Below are 12,069 nucleotides of genomic sequence, written 5' to 3'. Positions count from 1 at the left end.
TGGGCGTCCTCTCTGTTCTCTGACGTCATCATCTTCCGGAGAAGAAGCCATGACTGCTCATCGCTGGATCTCCAAAGCAGATCTTCAGTGTTTGCTACAGAGCAGTGGATGCCAGTGGAAAAGAAAGCAAAAACTGCCCTGGTGTTTACTTTCTTAGACACACTGGGCAAAAGTACTCAGTGTAATGGCATAGAAAAGAGAACGAGACACCAAAGAACGTGTTGTACTCCATAGCGTCGAAGAGGGAGCAGAGTGGAAGGCGGGCCCGTGCGTGTGACTCAACACCATCCGATTCTGTTTTGCGCTGGACCAAAGTCCAATTGCATTTGCCCCCTTCTGGGACTAGAGAGAATGAGAATTTAACCTGTGTTCCCCCTTAAAATAGTTTATTCTGTTTTATTCTCACATTGGCGTTCCTAAAATGGCTAAGTTCAAAATAATTTAAAAGCCACATTAAGAATAAAATCACAATCCATGGGGCGCCTGGGTGGCGCAGTCGGTTAAGCGTCCGACTTCAGCCAGGTCACCATCTCGCAGTCTGTGAGTTTGAGCCCCGCGTCAGGCTCTGGGCTGATGGCTCGGAGCCTGGAGCCTGTTTCCGATTCTGTCTCCCTCTCTCTCTGCCCCTCCCCCGTTCATGCTCTGTCTCTCTCTGTCCCAAAAATAAATAAAAACGTTGAAAAAAGGAAAAAAAAAATTAAAAAAAAAATCACAATCCACAAGTCGATGCCTTCATCTGTTTCTTCATGGCCTAATTCACAACTTCTTTAGCGTCTAAAGTTTACTCCAGGGAAACTCTGCAAATATTCCGTGTTTAATTTCAGTTTGTAAGTTTGAGGTCATTATTCATGCTCATGAATCGCATTGAGTATTTACACATAAATTTTACTTGTCTAATTTACTAATTACCGGGAGGGAGAAATGTGGCGGCATCTTAATCGAGGAAAAACATCTCAAACGCTTTTGCACACGTTTTGCATTTGGCATAACCTGAAACACATTTCCCCACAAAACTTGTTCCCTTAACTCTTAAGCCCCTGAGTATTCCAATGGAAACACAATACTTTTTATCTGGATTCATTTACACTCTTATTTACTCATCAGCATGATGTTTTGTAAGATATTTAATATTCTCCAAGAGCCCTTTCTTCTTCTGCACATTTCAAAGTTTTTCCTGTAGGAAACACTGTGTTCCAAGCCATAAATTGAGTCTGAATCCAGAAAACAGGAGTTGGGGGAAGCCATAAATTCCAAACGAGTTCCAAGTGGTACTGATCTCAACCGCCCATTATTCATATAATGTGGTTACCAAAATGAGAACGGAGTACCCTGAGTGGAGAAGACTTTTGGAGTCTGCTGGCATTAACTTGGAATCCGTGCTCGTGCTTAGGGAAGAGTAACTTGTATCCTCACTCTCACTGTGTTGATTCGAAGACAGCTTTTCTTTCCCAAGTAACAGGTGTCACAACTGACGCATCCTCTCTGGGAGGACTCAGCCTTCCGGAGTGACTTTCTCCTACTGGAAGTGAAGTTGCCAGGACGGTGAGTAAGCTGCCTGTCACAAGTGGCAGAAGGACGTTCCTACCCATGACCCGTGATTGACAACACAGCAGACTTAACCATCCCTGCCGTTGTTGGAGGCTTGTAGTTAACTTTCCTGTCAAGTTTCTTCTTATCGGAAGTATTGGAAACCGATTCTGGTGAGCTATTTTAAAAATACTTTTATTGGCAGGATATCAAGGCCTTTCTTGGAATTCAAGGAAAAGTTGTAAATCTAGCTCCATAAAGACATATGGCCAAAAGAGGCTGGTAGGAGCCAGTGCTCTCTCCAGGGCTATGGGTGGATCGGGCAAATCACGGAATACAGAATACGGCTGAGCAGGTGTCCAGATGGTGTCTAGGGGTGCTACCTATTACAAACTAGCAACTCCCCAAATGACCACTCTCCCGACTAACTGATCCATGGTTTGTCATCTTTATCCTTCGCTTCCATAGGGGGAGTGTGGCCTCCATATTTTCATTGGTTGTAAAATTTACTTTACTCTTAGATGATTTGTCTGTAGAATTTAGTATACTAATGTAACTTTCAGACTTCACATTAAATCCTGCTGTTATTTTCTATGCCTAATGGCTGTTTTCACGGTTTCTCCTGAGATGTTGGGGTCCTTAAGTGATGAAACAATTTCTAAAACTGACTCACCCTGCTCATGAGAAACAAGTATCCGTACATGATATCGAGTCCAAAAATTCTCTTCCAGTCTGAATGCTTATCATGGGACTTTTTCTTTGTCACAACCACATCCTAACCACTGAGAAACCTGTTTCAAAAGAGACAAGACCGGTTCTCCCTTTTAAATATTTGGTTTTCAATCCAAAACCATATTTGAACTAATCGTTCGGGCAATATACTTCCCCAAAGGCATGCACATGAAGCTAACACATAATTATTAGATAATTAGATAGTCAAAATTTATATCTTTATAAAAATTAATGGGATCCATTTAAAATTGCTGATAGAAAACTGATAGTCTGTTTTGAATTACTTAAATCCATGCATTGTAAATACGGTAAAATGTCTGTTGGGATTTCCAGGTAGCGAATGATGCTGAAGGCTCAGACTCAAGGTTGGTAATAAGCGAACACAGAGGCTCTGAAATGCTACCTGACAGTCTTAAGGCAAGACAAGGGAATCCACACATCTGCTCATCAGTGAACAATGGCTTCTCAGCCTCTCTAGGTAAAGCTCGCCCCTTGCAACCTTAGCCCTTGTAAAAATCTTATCCTACATCTAACAAGCAGGTCTTTTCAAGGACTGCAAATAAAAGATAACCTTATTAAAGGCTTATTCCCCAGTTCTTCTGTTTATTGGCATGCTTGCCAACATGAATCCAAAGTACTCATTTTCAGGAGACATCATGTCCACGTTCCTAAGGTTGAAAAATCCCTGCAGAGAGGAAAGTCACTAATGTGTTCTTTCTCTTTTTCTGATTTTACTGGGTCAAGAGAAAAACCTGTAAACAGGGCTCACTTTCATCATCTGCCAAACACATGGACCCAAGGTTTTCCTACAAAGGGAGGCGATCTTATGGGCAGTCCAGGAGAATAACTTTACCCGCAAGGAGCAAAAAAATACCCTTGTCCTCAGATATACATGGGTTTAAAATTGTAAATATCTGGGAAGACAATAATCAAAAGAAAATGAGCGTCAAGAGTAAAAGTGTGTGTTATTGATAGATGACATTGCGATGATACAACTATTCTCATCTATTCTCAATACGGTGCCACACATTCCCACAAATTAGCATGGGTCTGAAAGAAATCAGACTGTGGTCAAATAAGAATTTGAATCTAAAATGCTATGTGTCTCCACGCATTTTTCATGGAAGCTTAAGAAAGATATTATGATTTGAAAGTGCTTACTATCATAAAGCAATAAGGTGAAAGAGTCCTTGATAGAGAAGTACGACAGTGGTTTTTACAAACAAGAGAGTTGAAAAAGAGAGAACTGAGTTTCCCAAATGGCGTCATCGTTATATGGCAGATTGCAGAGCAGAATTGGAATCTTATGACTTTCAGTGGTCTTTTCTGCTTTATTGGGGATCAAAGTGTGAATTCCGATTTGAGGATTTATGAAAATAATTTACAATTCTACAATCAGAGGCCATCTGTGTACTCTTCATGTACTGAGATATCATGGAGGTAATGCAGAAAAGTAAGAGAATTTCTGCCCTACAATATGTATGACCTAAACACAATTTGAATGTCTGGATCCATCACCCATAGCAAGTGTGACTTGAGATAATATTTTACAGAAAATGTTGTAAATGAATTTTTAAATAGGGTTTTACATTTACTTCCATTTGAGTGCCAAAAGTAATTAAATACTTGCATGACTAATCTTAGGAAAAGGAAACCATCTGTTCAGTTTCTTCACCTGTATTATGCAGGAAATAACCCATACTTGTCAGGATTGATACCACAATTCAATGAGATAACATGAGCAAGACATTTAGATTTGTGCCAGGCACATAGTATCTACTCAGTTAATGCTGGTTTCCTTGAGAAAGAATATTCTTTGAGGAATATGGAATTCTTCTAATCTCTATGACTGAATATCTCAATTTATTTTATTTTATTTTTTTTACATAAAACAGGGCAAGGACTCATGGACACATAAAGAGCTCAGGGATAAATTCTAGGACAGTATCTGAAAATGTGCATTCAATTATTATTACTTTAGCTTGACCTCGTCAAAATGGCCACATGACTTCAGCTCTCCAGCCCTTTGTGCACCAGCCTTCATGGGGCTGGCTTTCAGTTTCCTTGGATAACAAAGTATGCGACAGTCCCCTCTCTGCACTTCACTTCTTCCTGCAGAGACTTACTATATTGGGTTGAATGGCATCACCCCAAAATTCACATCCACCCACAACTTGTGAATGTGACTTTATTTGGAAACAGGGTCTTTGCAGATGTGATCAAGTTAAAAGGAAGTTATTGTGCATTAGGGTGGGTGCTGAATCCCATATGACTATTGTCCTCACAAGAAGAGAAAACAGAAACACAGATGGGAAAGGAAGATGGACACGTGAGGCTGGAGACAGAGGCCAAAGGTGAACATTGAAGTTAGGCTGCTGTAAGCCAAGGAATGAACGCCAAGGTCTGCAGGCAGCCACCGGAAGAGGCAAGGAAGAATCCTCCCCTGGCGTCCCCAGAGAGACCATGGCCCTGCTGACTTCTTAATCTCAGACTTCTAGTCTGCAGAACTGAGCAAGGATGTCCTTCTATTGTTTGGAGCCATCTAGTTTGTGGCCATTTGTTTCGGCAGCCCCAGGAAATAAACACCTGCTCACGCAAAGGTCGTGGGTGTTTGCCGATGATCACGTAAACCTTTGGCGATGATCACGTAAACCGTCCTCTGCACTGTACCAGTTTGACCACAATCCCCCAGTAACCGTCACTGCAGCCTGACGGTGAAATTTGGGGTTCTGTAATCTGCACCATTCCTGTTATTTCCTTCAGAGAGGCTGTTGAAAAATGAAGTCACCTCTAGCATCCTTTCCAAGGAGTGCAGGCTTATTTTCTCCCATTGAACCTCACCGGGCTCTCTCTGAGATCACATAGGTTTCCAGTCCTAATGAGGCAGAGAAATGCAAAATCCAGAAAGCCTTGGAGAAATACCCATTAGTGAACAATCCCTGACAATTGGGAATTTCAGGCAAGAAAATATTCATGGCTAATTGACCTTGTGGATATTAAAGCAGGTTTTAGGATTTGGAACTTCCTTATTTGAGCTTCCGCTTTGACCCCTTCTATCCTGGTTGCCCATAAGACAGGAGAGGAGAAGTGGGTTTCTGTTCACTGGAACATCTTGCTCCCACAGGACTTTTCAGTTAGTCTTGGATTAAGCACATATGTCCAGACTTGTTAAGGGTCTGGCTTCACTTGCATGTGGTTACAAGTGTATTCCATAACAGGAATACAAAGGCACTTTATGAAAATAGAAATAAATTTCCTCCGAATGTACTGGAAGTAAAGAGCACATACACAAACATATTAACACCGACCCGTATATTTCATTTGACTCCTTCCATTCAAGTTTTCACCCGACTAATAACCTATTGCAATGTTCATCAAACTAAGCCTTTGTATCTTTCCTCGTCCAACCTGTCCTTTCCACAGACAAGAGATATGCAGCTCTGATCTGGAATTGAAGATACAAAAAATGGAGAGAGCAAGACTTCTCCCTTTGAGAACTCATGTCTTTGTAAGGGAAACACACACACACACACACACACACACACGCACATTTAAGATAAAAGGTAAATGTAAAAGGACCATGGTTATAAAAAAATTAATTTTTCTTGAGAGGGTCAGGAACAAACGAGGGAATATATGCGCTGGTCTTAGGAAGTGGGCAAGTGTGAGAAAGAGAAAGACAGGGAGAATGAGAGAGAGAGATGCTGAGAGAGAGGGAGGGAGACAGGGAGAGACAGAGAGACACAGGGGGACAGAGAAAGAGAGAGAGAATGAGAGAGAGGCAAACAGAAAGGAGAGAAAGCAGACACATACACACACACAGAGAATGAAAGAGACAAAGACAGACAGACAGAGAGGAGGTGGCGGAGGAAAGAGGGAGAGAGAGAGGACAAGACTAGGGCTCTGAAATCCATGACCTGTACTAGAAGCACTGCATTCAGACCAGATTAATCTGCCTGCAGCATGGCTGGAGTCATCTCCTCCGCACCACTGTCTGCCCTGACTCCCTAGCCGTAGCTTCCACAGTGAGGTCCCAGCACCTCTGCCGGATTTTAAGACCTCCCGTGATTGTTCCTCAGCTTCATTCCCATCACTGCCCTCTGCCATCCCATTCTCTGCTCCCTCTGCATAGTGCCTCCCCAGTCTTTGCTTCCGTGGCTCCAGGAAGCCACCCCTTCTCCCTCCAGCCTTCTTCCCATGGCACATGTTCCAAAAACACCTCTTCAGGAGGTCTTCCTTCTTTCTCTCAGCTAGAGGTGTTCTTCAGGTGAACAGATTGTTAAAGCACCACAGCTCTTCCTCTCTCGTGACGCGTGTGAGAGATCAGTGTTATATTTTTCCACACATTTGCTGCCTTCACAGCTGTACCCATCTCTGTGGCCCCTTCCTGGAGTTGTACTGGCATTGGACATGGCCCACCTCGTCAGGCCCAAGGAACGTGAGAGGGAGTGACTTCTACTTCTGCGCAGAAGCTTTAAGGGACTCCACGTGGTGTGGCCACAGACTCAGCATGTCCCAGAAGAGACTGCCCCTCTGCCTGATTCCAGGAATGCCAACAGCATGGAGCAGAAATGCAGCTGACCGATGAATGGCTTTTGCACGCAGGAATTGTTGGGAGCCACTGAAGGTTTGCGGTTGTATTATCAACGTGTAGTCCATCAAAAGATGCTTTATACAAGAGGTTTCATATTCTGCCTTAAACACTCAATGTTCACGTATGTGTCTTTTCTTCCTAATTAACTCTAAGTTCCTGTGAATCCTTGTGTGACCCATCTTTTAATTTATTACTCTTTGCACCGTGCCTGGAATCCAGTCGTTGCTTGCTAAACGTTTATTGACTCATTTAAAAAATGAGTGTAAGAAACGGGTGTGCAATGCACTGGCATGAACACGCAGGGGTGGGGCGGGCAGGCTGTGATGATGAGAACGGAAGAACCAACTCATTTTCTAGGTGCAGTTAGACTTGACTCTTTAGCCCAAGTGCTCCCTGCCCTGCTGGGCTACATCAATTCGCCAATTGGAGATTTATTTTTAATCTAGAGATTCAGTTTATAGTCTTGGAGACAAAGAGCAGAGTTTATTTTGAAAGGATAGACTAGGAAAACTGAAGAATTAGATCAACAAAGTGACATTTCGGGGCGAAGATAGTTTAATGTCATAACCTAATATGATAAAGTAACAGGTGTAGTGAGGATTATGTTTAGTCTTCGGGTCTCTTAAAGGACACCTGGGAAGCTACAGGAGGTAAATTGTAGATGTGCTAGAAGGTTCACTCCGTCTCTGTGTAGTGACGGTGGGGACCAATGTTTCTTCCATCTTAATGTGCTTGCTAAAATGCAGACTCTCGTAGGGAGGTTACTGGGGAGGCACTGAGGACACGTTTATTCTTCTTCTTTTAAGTTTATTTATTTATTTTGAGAGAAAGAGAGAGCGAGAGAGTGTGTGCAAGTAGGGAAGGAGCAGAGAGAGAGAGAGGGAAGAGAGAGAAAGAATCCCAAGCAGGCTCTGCACTGTCGGCATGGAGTCACATGTGGGACCATGACCTGAGCCAAAGCTGAACAAACTGAGCCACCCAGGTGCTCTTGAGAACACATTTCTAACAAGTTCTCAGACACTGAAGCTTGTCTTCGGATCACCCTCTGAGTAGCAAAGTATTGAAGACTCTAGGGTTGAGTTGGCCATGGGACAGTATGATTGGTACCCTTGTAGCAAAGTTGGTTCCAGTGTCTGATGGGAGTGTGGGACACAGCTAACCTTTATAACATTGGGGGAAAGTCTATGTTCCTGTAATTTCCTAAAATCCAGAAAAGCACTTTGCTGACGATGCACAGTGGACATCATGGCCAAGAGATTAAAAACACCAGGACTGGACACAGAGTCTTACATTCAAATTTCTGCTCTTCGGTCTAATGGCTGGATGATCTTGAGTGGTTTCTTAATCTCTCAGAGCCTCCATTTCTTAGTTTGTGAAAAGAAAGAATATCAGAAAGTAGGCTAGAGACTGGAAGGGAGTGAGCCCTCTTACAGCTTGGCGGCAGGATCAAGATGTTAAAAGAAGACCCTTCCGGGGCACCTGGGTGGCTCAGTCGGTTAAGTGTTGGACTTCGGATCAGGTCATAATCTCACGGTTCATGAGTTTGAGCCCCACATTGGGCATTGTGCTGACAGTTCAGAGCCTGGTGTCTGCTTTGGATTCTGTGTCTCCCTCTCTCTCTGACCCTCCCCCATGCTCTCTCTCTCTCTCAAAAATAAATAAACACTAAAAATAAAAAAAAAATAAAATAAAAGAAGACCCTTCCTACCACAGTTCTGACCTGGGTATGAATTTAAGAAATGCCATCCACCAAGGTGAATATCAGGGAGATTGCTACTTGCAACGTTCACAGAAATTGTTTGTAAAGTAGTTACCTGGTTTTTGGACCCCCACAGTGACTTCAAACAAGACAAGAATTGAGAACAGAGAAAAATGGAACGTTTGGAAGGAGATATCTTAGTGAAGAGGTGTTGTGGTACCATGTTGCAGTACCCCCCCCACCCTGAGTAGGAATGGGATGATGCTCCATTATAAGCCCAGTGAGAGGCTTCCACAGACGAATTGAAGAGCATGCAATGTGTCCCTTGCATTTGGAAACACGGGGGACCTGAGTCTGATACCTAGAGCACTAAATCAGCCTGTTCCAACAAGATGTCAGTTGCTGCAACTTGTCTGTGTTCCCAGTACTTGTTGGGTTGAAGGATGCTTGTTCATTTCTCATGCAGCAGAGTGGGAAGATAGAGGAACGCACACACACACACACACACACACACACACACACACAGAGGGAGAGCAAGGCCATGGATGTGACTGTCTTGGGTGCTATCCATAAGTAAAGAAATCCAACAGCAAGAAGCTGAAGATTGATTCTCTACTTGGAATAGGATGTGACTTTCAGGATCAAAGTAACAGCACAAGTAAACCTCTTGGTGATTGAAACTCCTAAGAACAAAGAAAGTGTCAGTAGGGGAAGGGAAGGGAAGGGAAGGAAAGGGAAGGGATAAGCCTTATTCATCTTCCAGGCCCAAGCGTGCAGTCAGCCCTCATCAGTACCTATCAGCATGACCTTTCATTTTCTCGTTTTGCTTCATCCTCTGCCTGTTCTGATCTGATCAGAAAACATCTAGTAAGTACAGAACAATAAGGAAGGAAGGGTCAGAAGGAAAAAGGAAGAAGTACCTACTATCTTCCTTAAGACTGCGGCCCTCAGGATGAAGGAGGGGAGATCTGATGATATTAGAAAAGTTTGATGTTTTGATTAAGTCTTGGTCTGGACATACTGACTTCAGAATCAATGCTTTTAAAAGTTATTATGTAAGATATATTGCTTATACTTAAGGGTAGGCAGAAAATTCTTGGGACTAGTGAAGTTTTCATAAAGGGACAGTGGAGGGCCATCTCCTGAAGTAATTACAATGACAGAATGGGAGGTAAATAATAAACATAATATTCAGTTGTATTTGATCACATGACAATTGTGTTTGTTCCAGTACCAGTTAAGTCTATGTTGGCACCAGAACCAAAGACCCACTCATGGCCAGGCAAGACTCGCCATGTGGAGAGAGGCATCTGTGGGGGGAGCTGGGAAACTACAAAGCCTACTGAAGAGCCATCTTGAGAGACTAGGGCATCTCTGGATCTTTGGAGGGTGGGCTCGGGAACCAAAAAGCAGATTGTTTGCAACCAAAGAAGGAGGCTAGCGGAGAGCCCGTGGAATGCTCACTGTCACTCTAAGTGTTAGCTAAGCTCCCACTGTCTGTCTTCCAGCTCCCCTCTCCCAACTCCAGCATGAGGAGAGCCGATGAAGGAAGTCTTTTCGAAATGTTAAAAGTAAAAACATTCTCTAAATTGCAAATGGGTGATGCAATTTCGACAGTCCTTTAATGGCTGGTTCAGATCCACACAGGACATACCAACAAGGGGGTGGTTGAGATACAAAGACACTGTTTCCTGAGTCGCCTGGAAAATCCTATGAACCCTGTCCTCCCTCACTCTTGCTCAGGAAAGGAACAATTCAGCCAGCCTTCTCTCCCAGCTTCCTCACTCCTCACTGCCTGCCCTCTTGAGAGAGCTGCTCCATCCTGATACGATCGTATTTCCTGGCTCTGCTCTCCCCAGACAGCCTTTCCTTGTGACTTACATTAGGGAGAAGGAAGGAGTAGGCGTTTTATGTGGTCAAAACCTGAAGGAGTCTCTGTTACATATTTGACCTGATACAAGAGGAAAGAGGAAATAAATCTGATGGAGGTGCTTCAAAGGCCCTTCAAATTCTATCACATCCTTCCTGACCATGGAAAGAGGTTGGAGGATCTTATGCATTAAAACGTGAGACAATTGCAAATCCATTGAGCCTGTGTGTCACTAGCCCCAGGGTGTCCTGCCTTCTTTATAAAGCACACTGTGGTAGGAAGAACCCAAGATTTAGGACTGGACACATGTATGCTTGAGTTCAGTTCCGATAGCTGTTAGACTGTGTGCATTATGCACTTAGCCATTTATTACTCCGATATACTTTCCTAAAGGACCTACTGTGTGTGGAGTGCTAGGGAGAGGCTGGGGCCACGTTGCTCCAGGAAATGGTTGTCTGTCCTCGAGCAACTCTGAGCATAGTGGCCTGATCACATTTATATTTTAGAAATATTTCTCTGAAGGAAGTATTTGAGGGGAGAGAATGAAGCCAAGAAGAACATGAGCATATTATGGTCACAGTTTGGGTGGGAGGAAACAAGTTTCTAAACTGAAGTGGGAATGAAGGGGAGAAGCGTGAAGCCGGGTACCCAGAGAAGCAGATCTGGAGACAAGGGTTTGAGTGCAAGTCACTTATTTGGGTGCATATAGATAAAGGATAGTATGCTGGAGATGTTGCAGAAAGAAGGAATCCAGGATGTAGCAAAACGATGAGATTATTGGATTTGAGGCAGCCGGAGTGGATTAACAGTGTCGTCCTATCCAAGCGGTGGGGTAGTGGGGCTATTTATCCACTCTCACCTGTCATCGGTTGGGTTTGGGGTAACACCTAAGGGCCTTAGCTCTCTGATACTTTAGACCTGCCCAATACATAGACAAAGGAGGTTTCTGAGGAGAGAGAGGCCTTCAGGCAAGGAATTGCGAGTGCTTGAAGTCAGAAGCTATTGATGGGCTCAGGAATAATGACTGTTAAAGATAGAGGCAGGGTGCCAACAGCATCTGCAAAAGGAGGCAATAAGAGGCAGAATGAATAAAGTATTGGACGTCGGAGATAAAGGAGAGAGAATAGTCTAAAATAATTTCCAAATTTCTCATAGAAGTATCCAGAAGAAAGTTTGTTTTAATTAAGTCTTGAATGAGAGTAAGGTGGAGTGGAAGATTGGGAATTAAAAAAAAAAAAAGATGAATTTGGAAAGTTTCTTAAGCCCTATGAGTTTTAGGCTCTATTTTTGAAATATAACATTATCTGCTATGGTCACTATTTGCAGGTGAGATGATACTATGTATAGAAAACCCTAAAGGCTCCACTCAAAAGCCACTAGAACTGAAAAATGAAACCAGTAAGGTCATTGGATACATAATCAATGCACACTAATCTATTGCATTTCTAAACCCTAATAATGAAGCAGCAGAAAGAGAAATTAAGAAAGCGGTTCCATTTACAATTGCACCAAAAATAATCAATACCTAGGAATAAGTTTAACCAAAAAGATGAAAAACCTATGCTCTGAAAACTATAAAACACTGATGAAAGAAATCGAAAGCAACATAAATAGATAGAAAGATATTCCATGTTCATGATTTGGAAG

General features: G+C 43.0%; 1 long non-coding RNA gene across 1 annotated transcript; it reads left to right on the top strand.

The window, feature by feature from the left end:
* The first annotated feature begins 1,547 nt into the window (after nt 1–1,547).
* Nucleotides 1,548–7,056, top strand: LOC112866824 (uncharacterized). Its single transcript, XR_003224129.2, has 3 exons — nt 1,548–1,700; nt 2,593–2,737; nt 6,622–7,056. It is a non-coding gene; the product is annotated as an uncharacterized LOC112866824 (long non-coding RNA).
* The last annotated feature ends 5,013 nt before the right edge of the window (nt 7,057–12,069 follow it).

Source organism: Puma concolor, chromosome A2 (genome assembly GCF_028749965.1).
Source record: "Puma concolor isolate L17-30 chromosome A2, mPumCon1.1.hap2, whole genome shotgun sequence".
Lineage (NCBI taxonomy): Eukaryota > Metazoa > Chordata > Mammalia > Carnivora > Felidae > Puma > Puma concolor.
Note: the sequence above shows the minus strand (reverse complement) of the source record. Positions and strands in the feature narration are given on the sequence as shown.